The 14,901-nt window shown below is 38.4% G+C and overlaps 1 protein-coding gene across 2 annotated transcripts in view; it reads right to left on the bottom strand.

The window, feature by feature from the left end:
• Nucleotides 1-11,744, bottom strand: part of PHF20 (PHD finger protein 20) — a 127,731-nt gene extending 115,987 nt beyond the window's left edge. For both annotated transcript variants that reach the window (XM_044664352.1, XM_044664351.1), the window contains exon 1: nt 11,725-11,744. The gene's annotated coding sequence lies outside the window, so the exon portion shown is untranslated. The remainder of the gene's footprint in view (nt 1-11,724) is intronic.
• Between the last annotated feature and the right edge of the window lie 3,157 nt (nt 11,745-14,901).

A 14,901-nucleotide genomic window follows, 5' to 3' on the forward strand; every position in this document is an offset into this window, starting at 1 on the left:
AGATATTAGTTAAGGAGAGGACTCCCCTTCTTGGAGGAGGTTGTGTGGGTTGAACTCTTGCTTTATTCAACACCAAGTCCTCTGGCTGAGGGGTTAACAAGTCCTGAGTGAATTCAGCCAGGGACAGGAACAACATTTAGGGTGATGAGCTAGACTTCTTACTCATCTTCTCTTTCATTTCTCTACACCTTTTTTTGTAAATAAAAGCTGCTAAAAGTCATTTTGACTTAGGCTGTATTAATTTTAAAATCAGCGACCACAGTATTATCTTAAAATTCTCATATATTTAGTCCAACCATAAAAGAACTTAAGACCATGATTGGAAAACTGTGCCCTATTTTATCTTTGAAGCAGGCCCAGGGAAGATCTATATATCTCACCATTTGAGATACTTTTTGGACATCCACCTATACAAGCTAAGCCTTTTCATCCTGCATACACGCTAGAGGGAGATACTTCTATTGATTCCTATATAGAAGATTTGCAAATAAAATTAAGGGAGCTTCAGGAATCCAGAGCTGTAGTATAAGAGGACCTATAGACTTTTCCCTTCATGATCTTAAGCCAGGAGGCAAAATATATGTAAAGAACTTCCAGTGCATAGGGGCAACTTAGCCAGCCTGGGAAGGTCTGTTTCAAGAACTGTTAACCCACTCCAACATCTATAAAAATGGAGAAAAGACCTTGTAGATACATTGCTCCCACATAAAACAAGTACCTTCCATCGAAACTGATTGACTGTACCTGTCACATACATTGAAGATAAACTACAGAGACAATTGGACACTATTTTCATTGATACTGAACTCCGGAATTTTTATTTTTAGGATATTTGATTTTCCCTTGTACTTGAAGCACATGATACCAATATTAATATTTTTTTAATTTTGCAATAGAATGAATTTAGGTATCCATTAGCCAAAGGGTAAGTGTATAATTTATATTATATTATAGAATTTGTATTTTGTTTTAAATACACGTACTGACATGTATTCTGTTTAGAAATGGTTATAATATTATTGTGCTTTATAGGACTATAGAGAAAAGTTAAATAAGTAAATGATAAGTATTACAAAGTGTTATAAGTTTTGGTCAACACCCACCTCGGGGGGGAATTGATTGTATACATTTCTATGTATTATCTATTAAGACTGTATACTTTTTTATGTAGTATCTGTTAGATTTAAATTGATATCTCCAGGTTCTTATTTTCCATAGTATAATTTTCATAAATTCTAAGATTTAGGATTTTATTATTTGTAATTGCAATTTGTAATTATTTGTAATTGGGAATTGTATTTTGTAAAATCCAAGATTTGAAATCTTTTGAGAGTAATTTTAGGATTTTTTAACTCCCTGAATCAAGAAAAGTAAACTATTTTAAGAAGACGCCATAAAGAAACCTACACTGCATCAGAAGCTCTAATGTGAACTGTGGGAAGTATTGATTGAACTGAAGGGGGTTGAATGCATTTAATGAATGTAAATTTCTTATGCCAAAGGGGATTGCCTTCAATTGGCTTTTTGTCAACACGCCTACCTACCATTCCTTTTGCTTTCTTTTTATCTTATTTCCCCTTTCCTTATTATTTTAGTTTTCTATTAGTGTACTATTATAGGTATCTTAAACAGGAAGATATTTAGAAGTAAAAGTTAGATATGTTTAATTGATCCACTGGGGAGACTAGCCTCCCAAAGGATCACAGGGGGGATTGTAAAAAGGAACTTTTTATTCCTTTTTTAATTTAACTGGGGACCTGAAGGACTTCTTAAAATAGAGATGTGTAGAGATTAACCAGCCCACAATGACAGGAAGTAGAAACCATAGAGATAGATAGTAGAAAACATAGAGACAAAAAGGAAGAACCATAGAGACAGGAAGTAAGGTAGAAAAAGGTTATAAAAGGAGTCAGTTGCTAACAGTTGGTCTGTCAGTTGTGGACAGTAAGGGCAATATATATATATTGACTATGCCTGGCAAGCTGAGCTTAAGGGTGATCAGCTGGACTTTCTCAAATGGCCATTATAGGCAGTTATAGGTAGATATAGGAGTTTTAAGTAGTAATTATAAGTAGTTATAGGATAACTAGAATAGACATTAGGAAATTTTCTTTCTCTATCTCTTTCCTATATTTCTTTCCTTTACTATATTCTTTTACTGTTTCTATTTTAACTATTTAGTTAAATATTTAAACATTTAGTTAAAAATTAACTAAAATGTTAATTTTTAAAAGCTGCTAGAAGTTTCCTTTTCTCTGGCTTAAAGGGATAACATTAATTTACAATTCTACTATATATTCTCATTAAAACTTAAATTATTAAAAACTGCTCTCTTATTTAGTCAAAACCCTGATTTTAACCCTTACAGGAGGAAGAGTTTTAAAAATGCATAACAAAAAGGCAAATGATGGGTTTAAGTGGGCTAAAACATATAACTAAGGAATGCTGAAGAAGAAAAAGAAAAGACATCATTAAAGAAATTGGATGATAGGAAGAAAAGATGGGCAGATCATGGCATCCTGTCTATAAAAAAGAAGACCTCTGGATCAGGAAAGTTGGGTGGATCCTTGTGTTAAATTTATGGAAGGAGATTAGCAGAAGTAGCAAAGAAAGGACAAGTGGGCATGAGTTACAATTTACTTTGTTGGAGGGAATTCCCTGAATCTATAAGATCACAAATCCATTTTAGTTGAAAGCTTTCATGAAAGATGTTATTCTATACTTTTCAGCATTACTTAATTCTTTGACTTTGTTGATAGTTGTTTATAATAAATATAAAATAAAGGATAAGAGCACAATAAATGAAGAGGAATAAATGTAAAATAGTCTAAACATTGACTTGGAGGCTTAGATAGCTCATGTCTGGGAGGTGTGAGGGTTTTTTGAGGTTTGGGGATGCTCTATTTTGGTTTTTTTAGAGGGAGGGTAGAAAAGAAGTTGCTTATTTGGATGAGGATACAAAGAGGAGATTAATGTGAAATAAGGTCACAAACAAAGGTTGAGGACCAGGATTTTGGATGCTAGCAGTCAAGTTTCAAACAGGAAATTTAAGGTTTGGAGGCAAAGGACTGACTATAGCTAGGCAAAGGAAAAATTATTCTGGCAGCAAGATAAAGATCAGTTTAACAGTGTTATGTACACAATACTTTTAGAATCAATACCGTGGAGAAATTCATTATAACAGTTCCAATGCAGAAGAGTAGTAAGAGCTAGGCTATGGGGGTTAAGTGACTTGTCCAGGGTCACACATCCAGGAAGTGTCTGAGGCCAAATCTGAACCCAGGACTGCCCATCTCTAGGCCTGGCTCTCAATCCTGAGCCACCTAGCTAAACCAGACATAAAAGCCTCTTAAATAATATTCCTTGAATATGGATTAAATTTACCCAGGTCTAATTACTTGACTTCATCCCTTGGTGCGAAGAACAAATAGGGTGGAAGGGAAGTGGGTTACTGGCTTCAAAGTTGACAGTTATAACTAACTATAATCAGATTCCACCATACTTTGAGGACAACAAGGTCTCACCTAAGTCTGTAGAAAATTGAAAGGTTAGCTTGGGAACAGGGTTTCCTCAGTTTGGGAAGCAAGATGACAACAAATTCTTTTGCTATTCTAATGTGAAAGGTATTTGTGGGAACATTCAAGGTAAATAGTGCCTAATATAAACTGATACAGTAAAGCAAAACCAGAAAAACAATACACATAATTTTAACAATGTCAATGGAAGAAACAATAACAACAAAATAAAATCAAATACTGTAAAGCTATAATGATCAAGCTTGACCTCAGAGAAGAAATAAAAGACACCCCTCCACCCTTCTTTGGAGAGGTGATATATGTACAAAACTGCATATAATGTCAGATTTTGTCAATAGGTTGGTTAATTTCAATATATTAGCTATTTGTTATAAGGGAGGGAATTATCATCTTTTGGGAGAAAATGAGGAAGGAAATGAGTAGGTGATGTAGGTGATATAAAAACAAAGGTATCAATAACTATTTTTGGTTAAGTATCAATCAATGGGTCATAAAGGGAAACATTAATGTCAACTTATTCTATCATCTGAAACTAGAGTCCCCATTTAATGAAGGGGCAAGCTCTGATGTTTAATAACCATAATTACCCCCGAATGATTTTCCTGTTCTTAGTCCTTTACCCTGGAGTTTTTCAACACCAGGCTTATGGCTTTTGCCAAATGATGTACAACTAATATTTCAAAGCGGGATTCAAATGATAACCTCTTTCCTGACAACCCTCTTTTTCAGTTATACTATTTGTTTCTCCCACATGCATATACATCTGAGTTTTGAAAAGGATTAAGCTGAGGGTAGGGAGGTCAGACAGAGACAAAATTGGAGCAAATAGGGAAACTCTAAAGGAATGGCGTCTTGTCCAGCACATCCATATAAGGGCATAGAAAGCTTATGTCAAATACAGGTTCCTCTATTTCAGTGATGGCAAACCTTTTAGAGATGGAGTGTCATGCCCCACCACCAGAGACCATGTGCTATGCCGTGTCCCACCCTTATCCCACACAGGGGAGGAAGGGAACACTCCCACTGGGCTGCAGAGGGGTGGGTGAAGTGAGGAATGTTCTCAGTGAGTATAGAGAGGAGAAGGGGAATGGCCCAAGTGCTCTGTTCCCCTCCAGTTGTGCCACCTATGAGGCACCCACCTAAACCCCTATGCATTTACATTGGCTGCTGGGCAAAGGGGTAGGGGGATGTAAAAAAAGGTCTTCAGGCAGGGTGGAAAGGGGAAGAGGAGCTGCTCCATTCTGGTTCCTCTGACTCTCTAGTTGGGGGGTAGGGAGGGAATGGTGGCACATGTGCCCAGAGAGCACTCTGCATGCCATAGGTTCTCCATCACTGCTCTATTTGTTTATTATCTCTTACTTAGAGATTCTTGACATCTGCACCTGGAGCAATGTACCATTTACCAATCTTTGCCATCCTCCCAGTAAATAAAAGACTGTTGGGAACTATAGGTAGCACAATGAATAGAGTGCTGGGCCTGGAGTCAGGAAGATTTTAGCCTCCAACTTATTAAGTCTTATCATCTGTAAAATAGGGTTAATAACAGCATCTACCTCCCAGGATTGCTTTGAGGATCAAGTGAGATAATTACTATAAGGCACTTAGCACAGAGCCTGGACATAATAAATGCTATATAAATGTAACCCGCTACTATCGTCCTATTGTAACCCATCATGCCAAATCACTTTAAAAGGCTCACTTACATTAGTGAGATTTTAGAGCCTCCTTTTTGACCAATCTCATTTTTTCAGCACAGAAGTGGGATGAGTGCTAAAACTTGTCTTCACAATCATAGATTTAAAATGCAAAAATGCTGACAGTCAGTAGTAACTGAAATTCATTTAAACTAAAGTGAAATTAGCAAAAAATGTGAGACTTCAGGCCCCTTTCAAGTTTTGGAAAGAGAAAGGCCTTGGAGGTGTGCTAAGGGTGGCCAGAAAAGAAGACAAGGGAAGGAGAAGCAGACTTGACAATATTGCATAAGACCTGGCTAATTTCCCTTCCTAGTTGATCTTACAGTGGGTGGGAACAAAAAGAAGCTGTTGTCCTCAAATTATTTCCATCTGGCAACAGTGCCTGCAAATACACACAACTCACTTAATTTAGCATTGTTTTGTTTTCCTTAATAGATGCCTCAATAAAACTAACATGTACTTCCAAGAAGACAAGGTAAGCAATTTGGAGATATCATAAAGAAGGTCTTAGATCAGGGGTAGGCAGCTAGGTGATTCAGTGAATAGAGAACCAGGTTTGGAGGTCCTGGTTTCAGATCTGACGCCAGATATTTCCTAGCTGTGTGAACCTGTTTAAGTTATTTACTATTTTCCTTTGGAACTGATATTCAGTATTATTCTAAGATAGAAGGTAAATGTTTAAGAGAGAGAGAAAGAGAAAGAGAGAGAGAGAGAGAGAGAGAGAGAGAGAAGGGGTCAGGAATCAAATACAGTTAGAGCAAAGAGAACTTATTTAGAGGGCCATCCTCATTTTTCTACCTAGGCAGCTGATGGAACAGTGGACAGGCCACTGGGCCTGCAATCAGGAATAGGTGAGTTGTTCAAATCCTGCTTTAGATACTTCCTAGCTGTGTGACCTCTGGGCAAGTCACAATCTCACTGAGCCCCTCAATTTCCTCATCTATGAAATGGAGATAATAATAGCACCTACCTTCTAGGGTTGGTGTGAGAATCAACTAATAAGATGTGCAAAACTACAAGACTACAAGTGCTCGATTAATGCTCCATGTTATTACTTGCCTGATTGTGCTTTTTCAGTTTCCTTGGCTGTGTTTAAACAGAGGTGGGCCTCAGGGCCCTATCCCAGGTCCTCCTCTCTTAATTGGCATGAATTCAATTATTTTTCTCTACACTCACCTCCCAAATCTTCAATTTCCAGTTTCCAGTCACCTAAAGCAGCAATCCCACATCATGGTCTGCCTACCAGACCTCTCTACCTGGATGTTTCATATATGAATCTTAACCCTGCCTTGACAAAAAATAAAAGTCATAACCTTCTCCCTAAAATCTACCCCCTTTGTTATAATGTTCTATTTCTTTTACGGGTAGCACTATCTTTATAGTCATTTAGGTGGCTCAATGGATAAAGCATATGATCTGGGGACAGGAAGATCTGAATTCAAATCAAGACTCAAACTACTTTTAAGTTGTGTCACCATGGACATTTTATGTTTACCTCAGCTTCTCTATCTGTAAAATGAAGATAATAATGGTATCTCTACCCTTCCAGAGTTATTGTGATGATCAAGATAATAATTGTGAAGAATTTATCATGGTGCTTGATTCATTGTAATCTCTATATAAAAGTTAGCTATCATTATTATTATTGTATAAAATTATTTGCAAAGCCCCCACAATTCTATCTTCCAAATCCCGCAGGCATCCCCCCCATCTAACCTAATAGCTACCACCTCTGTTCAAGTCCTTCACCTTGCCTAGACCATTCAGCAGAATGAAGAATGAATAAACATTTATTAAGCACTAACTATATATTAAATACTACAGACATAAAAAGAAAAGCACAAGCGGTCTCAGTTCTCAAGGATCTGACATTCTAATGGAGAAGATGTCACATACAGGATAAGGAAAAGGTAGCTGGGGAGCAGTATCTGGGTTCAGAAAGCTACAGTGATGCTGATTAGAGCCATGGGAGAGGAACTTAATACATCCTTTCAAAAGTAATGTGAGTTAATTTATGGTTCCAGAACAGAAAAAAGGAAGTAGGAGCCTAATTTCATGTTAGTGGAGAAATGGCTCAGGGGAGAGTGGACAGTGAAGTAAAGCTTGGGTGAAGCTAAACCTTGATGAAGTGGGCCATTAAGGCAAGCATCAATCAAGACAAAAAGGACCCCAGGATAGGATTTCCAGAAATGAAGAGACTAAATCCTCTAGGGTAAAATCCTACTGAGCTAGTTTCCCCACCATGCCAGATGATAGAAGGCAAAGAGTAGCCTCCTAATTGGTCTCTGCACCTCCAAACTCTCTCCTCATCTCAAATTTATCCTTCTCCACAAATGCCAAGTTGATAATTCTTTTTTTTTTTTAAACCCTTACCTTCTCTCCTAAAATTAATACTGTGTATTGGTTCCAAGGTAGAAAAGAGGTAAAGTCTAGAAATTGAGGTCAAGCTAGGAAGTATCCTATGGCCACATTTGAACCTTCCATCTCCAGGGCTGGACCTTTATCTACTGAACCATCTAGCTGACCCAAATTGATATGCCTAATTCACAGATCTAATTATTATGGGGAAGTTAGGTGGTCCACCAAGAGCACTGGGCCTACAGTCAGGAAGACTCATCTTTTTGAGTTCAAATCCAGTCTCAGACACTTACCATATGTGTGACCCTGGGCAAGTCACTTAACCGTTTGCCTCAGTTTTTCATCTGTAAAACAAACTGGAGAAGAAAAAGACAAACCACTCCAGTATCTTTACAAAACCCCAAATGGAGTCATGAAGAATCGGCCACAACTGAAATGATGCAACAACAACAAAACTATATAACTACCTTGTTCAAAAAGTTTCACTGGCTCCCTACTGCCTCTAGGGTAAAATACAAATTTCTTCACTTGGCATTTAAAGCCCTTCAGATTACCTTTAAAACTATAATCTATATCTCATGTTCTCTGCTTCCCCATCAAACTGGCCTTCTTACTATTTCTCAAACACAGCTCTGCTCGGCTTCTGCATTTTGGAAGGCCTTCACTTGTCACCTACATCTCACAGAATCCCTAGCTTACTTTAAAGCAGGGTTCCAGTACCACTTCCTAGCTCAGAAGGCTTTTTCTGAATTCCAATTATTAGTGCTTCCTCTCTGCTCCAAAATTACTTTGTATTTACTCTGTAAATGAGTTCATAAATGAGATATTATGTATCTAAGTATATATAACACTTCTCCTGTAGAATTCAAGCTCTTTGAGGGTAAGAGCAGTTTCATTTTTTGTGTTTGCATTCCCAGTGCCTACAGCATAATAAGCATTCAATAAATGAATGCTTAATTGAAATTAAATCATTTAATCCTGCCTTTCCTTTTTAAAAATGAGGAAACAGAGGCCGAAAAAAAGAAAAGTGATTTACATAAAATCACAAGCTTAGCAAGAGAGATGAGGCTTAGAGACTAGGTTTCCTCACTTCTAATTCTGTGATCTTTCTATTATGCTTATGGCCACCACAATTTTTAACTGAATTATGCCTCCCTAAAGAGAAGCTCAAAGCTAATTTCAATTATATAGAAAAACTATTTAATAATCAGTTGGTCCATCTTTCTTATTGAATTTAAAAATTAGACATTTAATTGGTTTTTTGCCATCCGTTATACCCTTCTACCTATGTAATTCTTAAGAGCAAGATTTAATCTTTCCTGGGTTCAGTGTGATTCTTATGCAGACTATAAAATTAATTGCAACATTAAAAGATGTCCCTAAAAAGATATTTTGAAAATAGAATAAAATAAAATTTACAATTACAATGCACCAAAGTACAAATACAAATCACTGATTTGACAAAAAATTATTTTAAAAACTATTCTTCAACACCAAGAAAGTACAACTAATGACTTCATCTTTCCTTAGGGCTACCCAAATAATAATAGCTCCTCCTCAGTGAAGAAGAATGGGAAATTTTTTTCTTTTTCTAACACTAAAGGGAAGGACAAAGAAGCAGGAAAAAAATATAGGGGACCAGTATAGCAAGATCAGGCCTACTCTGTCAATGTCTAACTTCTGGATCCGTGAAACTACTTACTTATCCTTCTTAGGCAAAGTAAACTGTTCCACAACCTGTGGGAAATATTCATTCATAAACTACAACCATACCAAAACCATCAACTGCTAAAGGAAGGAGAAAGATTTACTCTCTGCTTTCTGCAAATAGGGCTATATGGGGGAGGGAGGGATCCAAAAAAATACTCATCTTAATTAATTAGTAGGAAATGAGACTTCAGGAATGTTGAGTTTCTGAGAATATAAACTTAGCTTAAATGTAAAACCATCTTTCTCTCTTGATCCTGATCCTCTTCCTTATTAATAAGGCTGATATTCATATAGCAATCTAAAGTTTCCAAAGTATTTTACATACATTATTTCACATGATCCTCACAACTTTGAGAGGGGTCAGTAATGCAAATATTATTAATCCCATTTATAGAAGAAACTGAGGATCAGGAAGATTAAAGACTTGCCCCATAGATAGAGAGATAGCAAATGTCAGGGTCAGGATTCTAACCCAGATATTCCTGACTCCAAATAGGACATTTTATTCATCATGCAAAGTTGCATCTTTCAGCACTTGGTGGCCTCTAGTCTCCACCTACTTTCACACAAGCACCCCGTTTATACTTAGAATGAGTCATAGCTGGCTCCTAAGATTTTATTAACTTTCACAAGCTCATTACTTCCATAATTCATGTTAAAAAGAAAAACCAATAACAGGGTACAATTCAACCTGCCCTCGATGCAGTTATTTGGGCCAATAAGGATTAAAATTGGCAAGTCTAAATTTCTGTGTTAGCCTGGCAATCAAAGGCCTCTCAAGGATCCATCCCCAGTGTGCCCAGCACAGCGTGTTCCCTGAAGTTACTCCTTTTGCCAGAATTTTTGCAGGCTTTGTGGCTAGAAGTATAGTTCTAGCCAAAAAGCCAGGGAAATGGTTTGCAAAGCAATTTAATTGCTTTTCTAAAATTAGTGTTCATATTTAGGATTTTCTTTTTTAATTTTCAGAAAAAAAGGCTTTTAAAGTCCACGTGATTCCAAGGAAAGAAAAACCGATCAGCTTATTTTATGCTCCAACTCCCCACACAGATTTGGAAGGGCATTGTAGCAATCTATACACTCTTTCTTTTCCCCCAAAGTCAAAGAAAAGTAACTCTAGAAAGGCAACTTTTAACTTATCGGCCTTGGCAAAAACAAAACAGGTTTTCCTGAGGAAGGTTTCTCCAATATAAGCAGAAAACTTAAGTGGAATGGAAGGAATTGGAGAAAATATTTTTAAAAATATTCAAAAAGGCTTGAAAATATAAATTGCATTTCCCTCCTTTAAAATACTAAATATTAAATTATTCAGAGAACCAACTTCTTTAATGCTGCAAATATTTTTGGCATTAATATAGGTTCAATATTCTCTATTTTGTTGTAAAAATTTGCTACCCTTTTACTCGAAGTATTCTATTTGGCCAAGGCCATCATTTGTTTTTCCAGCAATATATTTCAAATTTCATCAATATGCCTATGTGTTTCATGTCCAAAGGAGGGTAGATAATGCTATTGAGGGCGTTTCCACAAAATCTAAATGCATTTTTAAGCTTTAACAGTGTTAATGGCTTAAAACCCCACTAAGATATTTGAGACATCTTACATACTTGTATAGGACACTGAAGTGTGTTTCTTAGAAATTTAAAGAGGGGGCAGCTGGGTAGCTCAGAGAATTGAGAGCCAGGCCTAGAGACGGGAGGTTCAAATCTGACATCAGACACGTCTCAGCTGTTTGACCCTGGGCAAATCATTTGAAGCCCATTGCCTACCCTTACCACTCTTCTGCCTTGGAGTCAATACTGTGTAACAGGAAGGTAAGGGTTTAAAAAGAAAAAAAGTTAAGGTGGATATAGATTGATCAACAAAAGACTGGCCAGAAAAGACAGAAATCACTAAGAGTGGAAAGGACCACTGAATAAGTAGGTTAAGACCTTGAGGTCACATTAACTAACTGGGGCAAGATTGGACCATATATCCTTAAAGAAGATAATTCTCATGAATCCTACAGCTTTAAATTCAGCCTCATATGAGAGGGATGGTCCAAAGAAGAGAGGCTGCTCCAGGCATACTATTTTAGAGTGATAAAAACATAGAGGATCACTACAATAGTGGGAAGTAGCAGAAAATAAGAAATGGAAGACAAGATATTTCTACAATGAAAAAAAAAACAAAACAACCTGCCATATTGTCCTTTTACCTACTCTGGGTCACAGATTCCTCACCAATAAAATGCAAGAGATTAGATTAGGTAATCTCTAATGTCCCTTGCAAGCTCTGCCCCTCTTTTTTTTTCTTTCTCATTCTGTACACTATAATCTCATGAACAGGGAAGAGTGGCACTATACCTCTTAAAAAACATCACTTTCCTATTAGCATTAGAAAATTATTTAATAAACTAAATGCTCTTCAATAAAGAACTTGACAGTTACCTTTCTTTTTAATTGGCCTCATTTCTGTGCCAAGTTTCCACAAATTCAGAAGACCATCCTGGGAAATGCTCCCCCTGCATCTGCCAAACATGGAAGGGTAATGGTCCAATGACCCATAGAAGAATGTTGAAAAATTATATACAGTCCCCTGTAGCTCAGTATTCCCAAGGGGCTAGCCTCCACAAAATCAACTATTAGAGAAATGATACACAAAATTTCTGTAATTTATGACAAAGAATACTTTTTATTAACACTGAATTAACATAATATTTATTAATATATGAAACATCCCTTAATTTGGATTGAAATTATCTTTATTAGGCAAAAAGAATATTAGGCATTTTAAATTTTTTACAACATTTATGACAAACTTCTAGAGAACTTCTGATTTTTAGAAACTTAAGTGGAAGCTAATAGGTCAGAGAAGGGGAAAAGATGACTAACTCCTATTATAATGTCTACCACCTAACATCTAATAAAAAAATAATTCGCATTTGTCTTATAAAGTGTCTTAAGACCAAGACAGTATAGAAGAAATACATAACGGCTCAACCAATAGATTTATGTCAAAGAGACAGAGAATCCAAGGGGCAATTGGGTAGCTCAGTGGATTGAGAGCCAGGAGGTCCTAGGCTCAAATCTGGCCTCAGACACTTCTTAGCCCTGTGACCCTGGGCAAGTCACTTAACCCCCATTGCCTACCCTTACCACTCTTCTACCTTGGAACTAATACAAGTATTGATTCTAAGGTGGAAGATAAGTTTAATTAAAAGGAAAAAAAGGTAGAATCCAGTGGCACTTTTCATACATAATACCATATCAGTTTCTGCTCAGAAATAACTAAAATATTAACATCAGTCTTCCCTAAAGATGTAAATGATTTTATTTAAATTTCCAATGTTACAATTTACATTGCCAGCATGCATACATACAATCCATGTTATTAACATGCCATTTCAGAATATTAATTTTGGAAAATATTGGTTAATTCAATTAAAAGTTTTTAATACTTATATTCTCATAAGGTAGAGGAAAGGGTTAGCATGATCCCCTCAGAACGAAAATGCCACTCTGCCTAATTTCACCCAGCAGTAAGGCAATATCTCCCTATTTCTCTTTATATACAAATACCTCCCAATAGGGAGTGAACCCAGAAGTTACTTTCTATGCTCTAGAACAGTGATGGTGAACCCATTCAGAATACTCTCTGTGTGCACACTGGATACCCTTCCCCACCCTCACACCCTACTTCCAGTTCACTACTACAAAGACAGAGGGACTTGGGTGGAACTGCTCCCTTCCTCCTCTTCACAGCACCTGCCACATTTTTCACTATCACCTGCTCCTCTGCCCAGTAGCCCAATGGGAGTGCACAGGGACTAAGGTAACTCACAGGCTGCAGAGCTAGAGAGGAGTGTTTGGGCCATTCCCCTCCCATGTCTCCACAACCACTTCTCATTATCCACCCCTCTGCCCAGGAGCCCAATGGGAGAACTTCCTTCCTCCCCTGTCTGGGATAAACAGGGGGTGGCACTCAGTCTCTGGTGGAGGACCCACAAGGCACTAGGTCTAGGGGGTAGGGTAGGGTGGGGACAGGGCCTGGCACTCCACCTCTAAAAGGCTGGCCATCACTACTCTAGAATGTCATTATCCGTTAACAATTAAAACTGACATTTGGAGAAGAGGGTAGAGAAAAGCAAAAGATGGAAGATTAAAGACAGTTTGAGAAATATATGAAATACTGAAATTTTTGACCATCTCTGAAAAGGTCATATATCTTAGGTCCAGGAAAAGTGGCTAGCAAAGAAAAAAAGAATTTCCTTATATCCAATACTTCATAATCCTCTAATGTCGAACATGAATGTTATCTCAAAGTTGTCCAGGGGTAAAACTGGAAAAAAGTCACCAAATGGCACTTCTGGAATTTCTTCCTGGTGAGAAAGGGCTGAGCACATGTGGAGAAGAGGTCAACATGCAAAAACCTGGGTTAGAAAATCTGAGATTTCCCCACCAGAAGTTAAAAAATAATTCCCAAGCCAAAAAGTTTCACATAAAGGAAGCAAGGCTGATTTCCAGGCAAAATGGGATAGGAAGAAGAAAAAATGGACAGAGAAAAAGAACCTCAAGAGTGTTTATTTCCAACTTCAATTCTGAATGAATCTGGTACTAGGAGAACAGCTTGTCCTTGACTCCAGATCGCTTCAGGCAGTATAGTGGCAAGTTACCTAAATCCTGTGTGGTTGGCCCCAGTGTCAAACTGCAGTGGAGGGGGGAGGCAACAGCTTTCAGCAAAGCTGGGGCCAATCTGTTTAAGCAAAGCAGACCCCAAGGGTGGAGAACTTAGAAAAAGGCCCCGGGGTGTCTAAAAGCCCAATTTCTGAAATACAAAAAGCTAGGAATCATGGAGAGGTAGGGATTGGGGGGGGGGGGGGGATTGGAGAAGACAGGAGAAAATTGTTTGCATTTCCCCCATAATCATTTGGAGCATGGGCCAAGGAATGTGGACTACTCTCTCAATGGGAAGGGTCCTAGAGACCATAGAGAATGTACTCCTTGAAAGGGAAAAGGAAAAGGCAAACTCCCACCACCAGCAGCTGGAAAGAGCTGAGAAAAGGACTTCTCGCAAGGGTAAGAGCTAAGCAAAGAGGTCACTTCTATGAGGAAAAGATAAAGCAAAAAGAAGGGGAAGTACTTCCTCCATGAGGAATAGCTGGGCAAATGGGGGGGCGGGGGTAAGGACACCGCACTCCTCCAGTAAGAAAAGGAGAAGTGAGCAAGGGGGGAGGCAATTCCCGGCCAGAAAAAGGGCTGAGCAAAGGGAGGGGGGCTCACTCCTCCCACGAAATGAGTAAAGGAAGTGCACTCCCCCGTGTAAAAGGAAAGAGTAGAGGGTGCATTCCCTCATGGAGCAAAGAGGCGTGCACTGCTAAAAAAAGGGGCAGAGTGTACCAAAGTGGGGGGGGGAGAGAATCTTCCAGAGTCGAGGCCGTAGACAACAGAAGATGTGGAGCGAAATCACCCACTCAGCTTGTCGTGCCCCCTCCCCGCGCGGCCCGCTCCGCGATCCGCTCCCCCGGCGCCTCGTACCAGCCCCTATCGGGGCGGCGCCGATTGGCCGAGCCCGCCGTCAGTCCCCCCCCGGCGCCCCGGAGATTGGGCGCCGCTCTCACGCCCGCC

Source organism: Gracilinanus agilis, chromosome 2, assembly GCF_016433145.1.
Source record: "Gracilinanus agilis isolate LMUSP501 chromosome 2, AgileGrace, whole genome shotgun sequence".
Lineage (NCBI taxonomy): Eukaryota > Metazoa > Chordata > Mammalia > Didelphimorphia > Didelphidae > Gracilinanus > Gracilinanus agilis.